Genomic DNA, 12,603 nt, shown 5'->3' with positions numbered 1-12,603 from the left:
ACCAATTTAACTAAATTCGGTCCGTAAATTAATTAATTCACGCCTATAAGTAAGCAAACTAATTAATTAATTTATCCAACACTTGTTAAATTAATTAATTGACAAATCACAATCTTCCAGTTCTACTTTTGTGTATGACCCATCAGGTTCTTGATCACGATACCTAACGATGAGAAATATTATTTTGATCTAATCAAAATTGAAAAATTAAAACACTCTTTTAATTTATCACTAATTCACACTCGCCGTCGTAGATTAACATCTAACAATTTGTCAGGACAGTACATGTGACGGAAAATGTCACGTGGTATAATAAAACCAAACTCGTTCGTTTACCGTGAAACTATAATTCCTTCGTCAATATGATTCGAACAATTACGAGATATGGAAGTGTGTTAATCTCAGTTATCGATCATATCTTTCACTTCACTATTAAGTCAATATAAGTCGAAAACTCATTTTTAACTTATGAGTACACATTGACCAAGGATTTCATTATCGACTTAATTAAATGAAATGCAGATCATACTCTCTTACTATCTAAGAGTGACGAATTATCTATTGGTCATTCACAATCTTCATACGATTTCTGATATACACGAACGATGTCGTATTAACGGCCCTTTGCAGAGCAACATCCAACACCGTCAAAGCATGACTGTCCTCATATAAGATACTATGACGACCTCAAGTCAAAGGACCAATCCCACTACCGAACATTAGAGATTAACCACTGACACTCAGATAGTTATCCATGTGGAATCTCTCAGTGGGGTCTCCAATGTTTTGTCCTATAACAAAACATCCACATACTCATTTAAGTGTCACCACATTTTAGTTTGTGAGATTAGTTACTTACTTCACAAGTAAGAAATGCTACAGTGATGGTCTATCCATAGTAACGATATCCGTATCTCATCATTACTTATGACTACGGATGATTTAAGATTCAATCATATGTAATTTGTATCTCACGGTCACAACTCCTTGTGATTAACAAATTACTAAGATTTGAATCGACTGACTCTATTATTTAATTCAGTTGAATGTTAATTAATTAAATAATAAATCTGCCATAAATCGCATCAACTATATATTAAAAGCTGTTTATGTCCAAAGTCGATTGGACTTAGGTTATAACACTTACAGATATAAGAACAATCATTACATCTTTTGTTGCAATTCAAATCTTTATTAGTTAAACATCATCTGCTCAATGTCATTATACATTTAGATTAACGAAACAGATCAGATTATCCACTACATAGGCATATTCCACTAAACTTAATATATTCTTCCTTGACCACATGGCATCATATTGAAAGCACATCAGTTTAATAAATGAAAGCCAACTTGGTTATGATAAGAAGCCCCCAGAGCTATGTATAATTGAAAATTTAAATAAAAGTAAGTAGTAACAAACTATGTGATGTTATACAACCCGAAGGCTTCTGTTTTCTATTCCTCACTCTAATAGAGAAAATGAGCTTTGTATTTATTCTTTAAATTGGAAATTGATGCGTTAAAAAGAAATAAGGCACTCTCTCAACTGAAGAAAGGTACAAGCAATCAATGCACACCACAAAAACTATCCTGCAACACCCAAAAGTTTTATGTCTATAGCTTAAATTGGAAATAATGTTAAAATTTTGGAATCAAAATATAGAATTTAAACTAGAAGTATATAGTATGTACATATATTCTTTTGAGGTGGGTGAATTTTCGGCAACCATGGGGACAAGAAGCATCCAGAAGTGTCCAGGGGGATGCTGAGCAAGCAATCGTAGAGGATGGGAACAACTTTTCCATAACGTCGGGTGATTGAGAAACTCAGATTTCGACATTCTATCATTGGATTAGTGGCTACGATGTTGCCATTGTTCATCATGGAATATGAGTGGCGAAGTGGGAGGGCGGAGGACCGGATTTAGAAAATAGATTCATATTTGCTTCGATTTCAAAAAATCGAAGGAATATTGATCAGCCATTGTTTGGGAGTCAATCTTGTGGTGACGTTATGAACGGAGGATGATCGTAGTACAGATATAGGGGCGATGATGCCATTTCTATGATTTTCAAAAAGAGAGTGAGTTGTGGTCGTGGCTTTATTGCAAAAGGAAAGGAAAAGATATGGAAGAACGGTTACAAAAGAAGTGATAAGAAATACCCTGCAAGGAAGAAGGAAAGGGTGCTAATTTTAGATCGGATCAGATCCCGTGAAAACAAAAAAATTAGGTAAAAAATGAATTTTTTTGGAAAAGGAAAAGAGTTTTTATTTTGGGTCGAATCGGATCATGTGAAAAAAATAATTAAGTAAAAATGAATATATCGCTTGACATTTTTCATATTAATTAATGAACATTGCAAAAAATTATTATTAATAGTTTTAGCAACAGGCACCGACGTTATACATAATCTGATTTTAACAATGTTTAATAAACACTACAAAAAATGAAACATTTCGCAATACTCAACTTTTCACAAAGGTCATTGACCGTTGCAAAACACTATATATTAGGAGTTTCAATAGTAGACACTGAAATTAAAATTAATTAATTAATTAAACGAGCAGTAAACGAGATTTTTTTATCCTATTTTACCTTCTGAAAATCTTTGAAGAGACAGGAGTGGGAAGCACCATGACGTATTGAACGAAATTAATGTCAAACATTACTTGCTTTCATTTTGAAATACGGAATTTTCTACTACTTGCTGATAATATATGAATTATGATTTGTTTATCTTTTTAAGTGTTGAGACATCTATTTTCCTTTATGAATTGATTCTGCCAAGTAGTTTTTTTTGTAAGTTATTATGTGATTAAAAGTTTAATCATCTAATGATTTTTTTTGGAGACAAATATTTTTTCTAGAAATTTTATAAAGCTTTTTATATTGTAAGAAATTTTCTCGTGGTCAAAAATAATTAAAGTTCCAAAAAATTTATATCACATATGAAAATTTACCAAGACGAAAAAACAAACAGTTGTTACCAAAAAATAAAAAAAATAAAAGAACATTGCAAAAAGAAGTTAAGACAACAAGCAATGTGTTGCAAAATATGATAAAAGCAACGGACGAGATACATCACGAAAACTTAACAACAACATATATTAGACGGTTTTTGCAGCGTCATTACACGTTGTCATATCCTTATACTCTATGATAATATTACAACCTACAATATACGGTCAACATTATAAAAAACCTAATGCAACATTTTTTTGTCTGTTACAAAAAACAATTTTTCTTTTAGTGATTTTTACCTCCAACTATAGAATTTTCAGCAATAAATAAATCTTGTCGTAAAAAGTAAACCATACTGCATCACAAACATTTTGTTGCAAGAAATAAAAGCTTGTTGCCATAAGTTTCCCACCAAAAGTATTTTGGCGCCTTGCTTCCCTCATAGTTTTGGTGACATTGTTTAGTATTTGTCGCGACTTCTTACATTTCATGACACATTGTTTAGTATTTGTCGCGACTTCTTACATTTTATGACAACTTTTTATGTTGCCTTTTATTCTAGTACTTATTTTTTAATCACAATATTTGCGACAAACTTTAAAAATGTGTCGCGTTAAATCATTTATTGTGACAACCTTTTGTTTGTCGCGAAACATCTTGTCGCAAAATCACAATTTTTTTGTAGTGTTGGGAGTCAACTTGTTTACGACGCCACAAATGAAAAACGACCGTAATACAGATTTTGCGGTCATGGCCATTTTTCTGATTTTTGTTTGGCAACTCTGACAAATATATAAGGGTTTTTGAGCTAAGCCTTAACATCTACACTCTTGAAAGTTTTGATCAGAGGACGTGAAGAGAGATGAGGGAGGGTCGGCCACCACTGCAGAAGGTCATAGTGCCCATACAATGTTAAGAAGGAAAAGGGCTGATCTCTTAAACGTAATTTTGATGGTTTTTTGGGGTTCGGTCAGATCCAGCTAGCCCAAATTATTATGGGCTTAAAAAATTGATGGGCTAAATTAATTGGGTCTCAGATTCACTTGATGGAATCATACCAATAACAGAATTATACCAACAACTGATTTAGGTTACCAACTATTGGAAAATCACATCGTGTCATCGCTCTTTAGAGACTTATTTTAATCCACACATAAGTATCATTAAACAACTCATTTATTTCCAAACAATCGCTTATATGAATGGAAGAAAGTAAACTCATAACAAGAAACACGAAGAAGAGTCTATTTGAAATATAATCCATAGGTAGCTTTAAATTTTAATTTTCTGTAGTAAAAGTTTATTGAACATACTTGACTATTCAATGAACTAATATTTTAAACTACCAGCCGTATTGCAAGCCTAGATACTAGATTTAACACATTACAGTTCATATCAAACTTGGCTCTGTATTTTAATTATTTCGACCGTGAACTCTTTTTAGTTATCCAAGTGTTTTATAGAATTCATTTAAGTAAAATTCTCGTAAAAGTAGGCCAAGTTCATACAAACATAGGTGATGTACTATTAAACGCAACGCTTATCCTCAACAAACTTTTATAGGGCATTACAGATTTGATGACAGAGAAAAGCATGACAGATCTGATGTCGTCTCGGTTGATTCTTCAAGAGCAATCTTTACCACATCTCGATCTTCTTCTTCATAATAGTGTTTGAGGTGTTGTCAGTTTGCCTGAAATATGGATTCATCTTTGCTCACCAACTCTACCGAACCATAGAAAAGCACTTTATGAACTACGAGTTATTCTAACAACTGTGATTTAAATTGAAGAGAAGCAATCATTCTCCCAGCTCAAATTCTCTCACTAGGATCCTCTTGTCGTGCCACGTCTTTGTTCGCTCCTTATATATCTTTGCATTCTCATATGCTTCATTCTGAAATTCATCCAGTTTGTCAAGTTGAAACATGCATTGTGGACCTGCTAATTTCATATGCAAGTTCAATTTCTTTACTGTCCAATGGCTAGATGCTCCAATTACCAACTGATAAGATGACATCTTGATTGGCATTTTTAAGGCTGTACAATATGCCCATAGCATCTCATCAAGCTTGTGATCCCAGTCCTTGCGATTGGTGTTCATCGTCTTGTCCAATATTTATTTTATCTCCTCGTTAGAGATCTCTACTTGCCCATTGGACTGGGAATGATAACCAAGTGCGAGCTTGTGTCTAACATTGTATTTAGCCAAAAAAGAATCGAAAAGTTTCTTACAAAAATTTGTACCTTCATCAATTACTATTGCTCTAGGTATGCTAAACCTAGTAAAGAAGTTTTTTTTGTAGAAACTTCAAGACCACCTTTGAATCATTTATTGGTATAGCAATGGCCTCAAACCATTTGGAGACATAGTCTACAATAAGAAGAATATATACCTGGCCAAAATATGGTGGGAAAAGACTCATGAAGTCCATGCACCACACACATCAAATAATTCCACCCCGAGCATATTAGTCAATGGAAGCTCGTGAATCCTTGAAACAACTAAAGTGCATTGACAATGGTTACAAGTCTTCATAAAATAGCAATATGTGAAAAGAGATGACAATAGAATTCTGACTGTAATACCTTAGAAGCAGTACGTGTAGGATTGGAATGGCCCCCCATAAGATAAAGAGTGATAATGCCATAAGTGATTGTGTTTCCTCTATAGGAACACATCTTCTTATTATCGTATCGGCACAATTCTTGAAGAGCAGTAGATCATCCTATAAATATGACTTAACATCATGAAAGTATTTCTTCCTTTGATGAAAATTTATATTAGGGAGCATCGTCATATGAGATAAGTAATTTACAAAGTCAACATACCATGGAAGTTTGGATAAAACTGTTAAAAGGAGCTCATCAGGAAAAGTCTCTTGAATTTGACTTTTATCCGTTACCTCTTCATTTTTAAACCGTGAGAAATGATTAGCAACTACATTTTCACTATCCTTCTTATCCCAGATCTCTACATCAAAGTCTTGTAACAACAAGATTCACCGGCTTAAGCGAAGCTTTGCATCTTTCTTTGCACACAGATACCGCATTGCTGCATGATTTGTGTGGATGATCACTTTGGTATCAAATATGAAAATGAAATTCTTTAATCAGCATTAAAGGAGAAACTATTAAGTAGAAAAAGAAAATTCACTCATTCATACTCTAACGACCTATTTTACATGCTGTACCTAACGTGATGGAGCATTATGGTATATAAGATTTAAACAATTTTCAAATACTATATTATTCATTAGTTTAAAGAGTACAGATTCAATTAGTGATCGATATCAGTTAAATGATTTTAAGTTTGGATGGTGGGTAATTTCTGAAGTAATTAAAATTGTCATAACTATCGACGAAAACAATGGCCCATGCAAACCGCTAACAACTGAGGCCCAATTTATCCTATGGCTAATTAATTGGTTAATAGTTAAACGCCAACCTGTCGAGTAAGAGCGGTATTTAGGATTTAATTTTTTCAATGATTTTTGTAGAAATCAATGTTGGACTTTACAATTTCTAGATTGTAAAAATTGGGTTTTCAACTTTCCTAACTTTTATCTTAAAGTTCTTGTCATATTTTAAAAGAGGGTAATTAACACGAAACTCAATGGCATTTGCCTCTATTGCGAAATACCTTCTATCCTATCAACTTGGCAGAAAATCTCCCTAGACAACCTTTAACTTGCAGGAGACCACTTACCATCTAAAATTCATTATTACAACCGTTACATCCACTTAAAGATGCCAAATATTTAATAATAATAATAATAAAAAAGAATAATTGCATTTCTGGTCCCAAACTTTCCTTTTTTTGTTCAGATTATATCCATATATTTTATTTTTGCCACCTACAATCCCAAAGTTTTAAAACTTCATCTTGTTTCCTAGTCCAACCTCCACCTTATCCTACTTTATCATCAAAACTTCATTTTCTTCCCAATTCCACCTCCACTCCAAAACCAAAACCCAGAGATGAATACCGCTGAGTTCTTCTTGTATGTAAGACTTAAAAGGATATACTATAGACTGAAAATGTTGTTAACACTAATACAACAATTCCCTCTCTTCACCATCCCAAAAAGGGTTTTGGGTTCGATGCTGGGCTTGAAATCCGAGTTTGATTCGCCAGATGTTAAACTAACTAATTTGTGGCAGTGCAGTCTCAGCAACCTCCTCTTTAACCACTCCTTCACTTTCCAATGCTATTCTTCCTACCCGCAACAATTTTGTCTTCATTAAAGGAGGGAAAACTCACAGACATTCCCTTCGATTTGACTCAATTGGAGCCATCCGCTTTACTCACCACTGTCTCTACTCTCTATCATTTCGTGTCTCGACCACTACTTCCACCGAGGAGCTATCTAGGTCTATAGGTCACATCTCTCTCGTCACTTACGCATGTCAGATGACGAGTGTGTTTTACTCGTGAGTTTAAGCTAATTTTAACTTGATAGTAAGCTAGATTTCACAAGTATGGAATGTTTGTAATGTGTTTATTAATGTTGTTTTAGAGGCTTATCGAGATGGTGAAGGAAATGGCATGGATGGAAAAGAAGTAGTGGATACAAGGGCAAAATAGGCAAAGCAAAGGTGAGATGAGTGGCACCAAAGAGCCAAAAATAAGGAAGGAAACCGAATGTGGGCACCGCATCGCCACATTGAGGGCACTGTGGCATCCCGCATCTACTAAACCTCTACACCGCGGCGTCAAGAGAAACTGAGCTACACTACCCAGTAAATTGATGCGGTGCTGCAGCCCCACTTCCTAGGCACCACGGCGCCACAAACAAATACGTTAGGGTGCAAATTTGGCCCTTTTTAAGTCCTTACGAAAACCCTAATCTTCATAGATAGCAGGGGAGATATAAATAAGAAAACTCTCACACTTTATGGAGGTTACACACATTAAAAGGCAAGAAACACATCTTGGGAGAGAAAAGGAGAAATTAAAGGGAAAAAACAATGAGAAATTCATCGTGTAAAGCATCAATTGGCAGAAGAAAGAATTCTTGGTGCAAGATCTACTTTTTTTCTACATCTTTAATACAAAATTCGATGATGTATTCTAAGACAATTTGTTGTTTCTCTTCTTTCATTATACGTAGCTAAAGCCATTGTTAGGGCGAATAATGTAACTATTTGAGATTTTTTATATTTTCTTATTAAGATTCTTGGCTTTTAATTTTTCCATGTGTTAATTTTTACTATGAATTGATTGCATTAAATTATCTGATCAATAATTTGATGAATTTTGTGAATCCTTTACGAATAGAGATATCAGTTTAGGATTTAGACCATGTAGTAAAATTTAGTACACCGGTATAACAAGTAGAGATACTTATGCCATTTATTGCGGTCATAATTGAATTTCTAGGACAAAAAACTCGTTTAATTAAGTTGAATTTGCATAGAAATATGAAAATTAATTAGTTAAATATGCTCAATGAGAATTCAAGAGGGGTAAATTGAATACAATAGGAGAATTCGATTAAGCACTATATTAGATGTGATTCTTAATTTGAAATATAAAGGTGATCAATAGGTGAAGTTATTTTGCCCTAGCATCCATTTATTATTTGATTTTACAAACAATTGTGTGTGCGTCCATTTATTTTCTAAAATTTAGATTAAAACTCAAATCGTACAACTTTTAATTTCTCTTTATCAAATAGTGGTTAAAGAAAATGTGAACTAAGTGCTAGAAAATAATCCTTGTAGGATCGACAACTCAGACTCTTAGGTCCACTATTATTTATTATGGTTCGTACACTTGCGAAACTAAAATTGACAACATCAGACAGCATTTACTACACGTATATGGATAGAGCTTGTGTAATTACTGATTAATTAAATTTGTCATTGAAATTTTTTTCTTGTTCATTCTTAAAAATTCACCCGGAAAATGATAAAAATTGGACTTCCTAAGAGAGATTGAAATTGCACTAGTAAGAGCATCGACTTGATGATTTTCAGATGATAATACAAAGGAAGAGCAAAATTTTAGTAACTAAAACGGAAATAAAGTGTAAAACTACGAATTTGGGAAGAATATATTTACTTCCACTAGAAAGGAGTTTTTTCAAGAAAGTAAATTGGAAATTTACACTCAAGAAAAACTCAATGGAATTCATTTCTGGGTTTCAGTTTAGGGTGGGGTGAAATTGGGGATGAAGATGAAGTTTTAAATGTTTAGGATGATAACAGGTGGCAAAAGTAAAAGGTTTGAATATAATCTTCAAAAATAAAATAAAATGAAATAAATTTGAAACCACGACTACAATTATTTCTTTTTAATTTTGACCTTCTTTTAAGTAAATTTAATGACTAGTAACAAACTTGGACAGTAGGAAGTCTTTTGAACATACGTTGGTGTCTAAGTTGAACTCAATATATGTATACAATTATTATTTTTTAATTGACGAAAACATATTGGTGCTTTATCTTCAGCTCATGACCAAGGGATTTACTTTTCATTCCAAGAGTGAAATGAAGGTTAAGCATGGGAGTCTTTGGCTCCATTCCGAAGAGTAGTGGATGTTGAATTTTGTGCCAAATAATTTTTCGTGGGCGAATGATGTAAATCGAGTTGGACTTCAAATAATTTTCAGACCTCAATTGAAAAAAAAATAAAGAGACCCGAAAAATCCACAAAGATTGAATCAATCGATTCAAACTTTGTGAAATCATCTCGTTTTCTTTCTAATTCATGGATTATTTAGTGGATAATCTTGAGTTATTTGTATTTGTTATCAAAGCGTTATAGATTTGAGTTGGAGATTGAAAGTTTGGGCAAGGTGGTTGAGGATTAATTCTTTGTGGATTAGGGAAACTGAGCCCAATGGTTAGTTGTGTAAGAAGAAGACCGCTCAAGTTATTTTTGGGTCAGGTTATTTGATTTCTTGTGATTATTTTTTTCAGTAGAGAAAAAGTTTCTTGTAAGTCCATTTTAATTCTTCGTTCAAATCAGGGATGGAGCCAAACATTTGGCGTTGTGGTGTTAAAATTAAAATACAATTTTTTTTAGAACAACATATCATAACATGTTATTTTGACTCTGCACTCGAAAATAAGGGTTTTTATTTAAAATATTTCTTCATGAATGTTACAAAATCAAATTCAATATTAACAAAATATGAGCACGGCATCTAGATGAGAGAATTTGCTATTTCAGTTGAATAAATAGTAAAAAGAAACAAGATGACATCAACCTTTTTTTTTTTTTTTTTAATACTAGCGGAGACCAAAATCATACTTTCCAGATTCACACAAAATTTTATAGTTGTCTTTTTAATTTTTTATTTATATTTGCAACAATTAGATCCAAACCCCATAATTTAACCGGATAAGAATAAATGCATGATTCTCCAAAAGACATCAAATAATCACAAAAAAAATTATTCAAATGCTATATTAATAATTTTCATAATATGGCGGTGCCGACTTGTTTAGATGTTTATTTTTTTCCTGTAGACTAGATAATAACTAATAAGCGATAGGGAATTGGGGATTGTAGTTGAATTTTAGAATAAAAATATGTAAATCAAACAAGTAGAGTGTCGATTTGTTACCTAAATGGAAGAAAGATCACAAAGTTAGCACAAGAAAGAAAATCCCAAAACGTGAAGGAGTAGAGAGAATGGACTTGAAGATGGAGTTAGATAGGTGAAATACCAATTAATTGGCTTGTGCAATTGGGCTTGACAATAAACAATTGGACAATGTTATATTTAATCTTTAGTGTACAAAAAAAAAAAAAAAAAAAAAATTTTGTCAACTGATCCCACATGACCCCATGTGGGTCCGTCAGTGGTTCAAATTTTAACAAGTCAACATTTATTTAGTAATTGCAATTTAGATTGGGATTTTTTGTTCCTAGCAGAATTTTATTTTATTTTTTTAAATATTAAGTTTGGAAGCCCGTGAGTTTTTCCCTTCTTAGAGATGTACTTATCTTATTTCAATTGTTGCTTTAAACTTTGCACTTGATGAATTTTGCGATCTAAAGTTGTATAAACAATTGAATCTAAAGTTTGATTCTAATTAATTCGTGCACATCTATATTACTTTCATGAATTATCATCATATATAACAAACTATCAAGTAATTTATAAAACTGAAGCAAAAATTCAAAAGTTGTATTTAATCACTCCCCACGAGTATCATAAGAGTACATTACATCTGAACAAGTAAAGAAAATAATTTTTTAAATATATTTATTTTGTTATATCCAATAAATATTGGCAAAGTGCATGGGGCTTTGAAATCATGGCCATGTGGTCAGCATCTTCTATCTCTTTCACGATTGTCACTCCAGTATTTTTAATTTCTCGGCGTTGAAACTCTGGTGATATGGCTTTATCTTTGCCAGTTATGATGTAAGCACGCTTTACGGATCCAAACCTTTCATTGGAAAATGGGCTCCTATTTGACAAATCTTGCATAAAGAGAGATGCCGGCCTCACTAATGATATTGCTAATGCAACATCCTGCCATAATGAATTAAAAGCACTTGTTAGTCAATTTATAGCAATGTTTCGTTTCAACTACTCCACTTTTCCTTTGCTCTAAATTATCCATTAAACTTTTATATTCTTTTTTTTTCTCAGGAATTTTATTTGCCAAATTAATGGAAATGTTAACTTGAAAAAATCTGGTAATGCACTAATATTATCATCATGCTGGATAAAAACTAGTGTTTGGAAAATCAAAATAGGGTAAAAATGGGGAAAAAATGGCATTCGTTTGAAAAAATAAAGAATCTTTTATTTCTCCTTAACATTTTTCATTTTTCTTATCTTTTTTACAGTCGGTACCACTATACATTTATATATTTTATTTTACCTCAGGTGGGGAGAGTTGATATAGTGCGGATGATAGGAAATTTGGACCCCAGAGTATTGATGTGAGATTATCTTCGGGTCTACCAAACGGTGCGAATTTAGTGTCCAAAAATTCTTTCCGCGGGATCCGTGCAATGTTCTGCCAAACAAGTTAATTAAAGTAAACTAAGGCGGTGCTCCATTTTTCCATGGAAAATTCATTTTTCAACTTTTGGTTGTTTGATTGTCCAAAATTTTTTCTAGAATTGAAATTCCATCTTTCATTCCACGTCAGCATTTTCCTTGAAATCATGGAATTGGAATTTCGGGTCACTGTAGCGATTTTTTATTTTTATTTTTTTGGCAACTATGAAGTATGAAATTTCGCTTTTGAATCGCAATACAATATTTTCGTTGTGGCAAGTGAAGATGCGAACTGTATTAGCGCAGATGAATTTAGATGATACGTTTATTAGAATTTGACAAAATACCCACAACTTGGACAATATAGGAGAAATAATGGAAGGATCGGAAGACACTTTCACAGATTCATCTTCATCCCTCTAAAAATATTCTTTAGGATTGAAGGAGAAGACATCAGTTGTGTTGTGGTTGAAATGGAGCAATTGCGTGTGATTAAAAGTCCGACGAACAAATTGTATCTAAAGCAGAGGTTGTATCCTCATACCATGGCAAAAGGCGGATATTTGGAACAACAATTGGCTATGTTCAAGGAGAATGTCGCCGATTTGGAGACATTTGAGGTAAAGAATAACGAAGAATAATTGGCTTTAATCCTGTTGTGTTCAC

At 32.9% G+C, this 12,603-nt stretch overlaps 1 long non-coding RNA gene across 1 annotated transcript; it reads right to left on the bottom strand.

Moving 5' to 3' along the window:
• Positions 1-11,088: 11,088 nt before the first annotated feature.
• LOC111392106 lies at positions 11,089-12,158 on the bottom strand. The gene is made up of 2 exons (XR_002702213.1): positions 11,816-12,158; positions 11,089-11,460 (listed from the first exon to the last, which is right to left on the bottom strand). It is a non-coding gene; the product is annotated as an uncharacterized LOC111392106 (long non-coding RNA).
• Positions 12,159-12,603: the final 445 nt, after the last annotated feature.

The sequence above is a fragment of the Olea europaea genome, unplaced genomic scaffold (assembly GCF_002742605.1).
Source record: "Olea europaea var. sylvestris unplaced genomic scaffold, O_europaea_v1 scaffold879, whole genome shotgun sequence".
NCBI classification, from domain to species: Eukaryota; Viridiplantae; Streptophyta; class Magnoliopsida; order Lamiales; family Oleaceae; genus Olea; species Olea europaea.
Note: the sequence above shows the minus strand (reverse complement) of the source record. Positions and strands in the feature narration are given on the sequence as shown.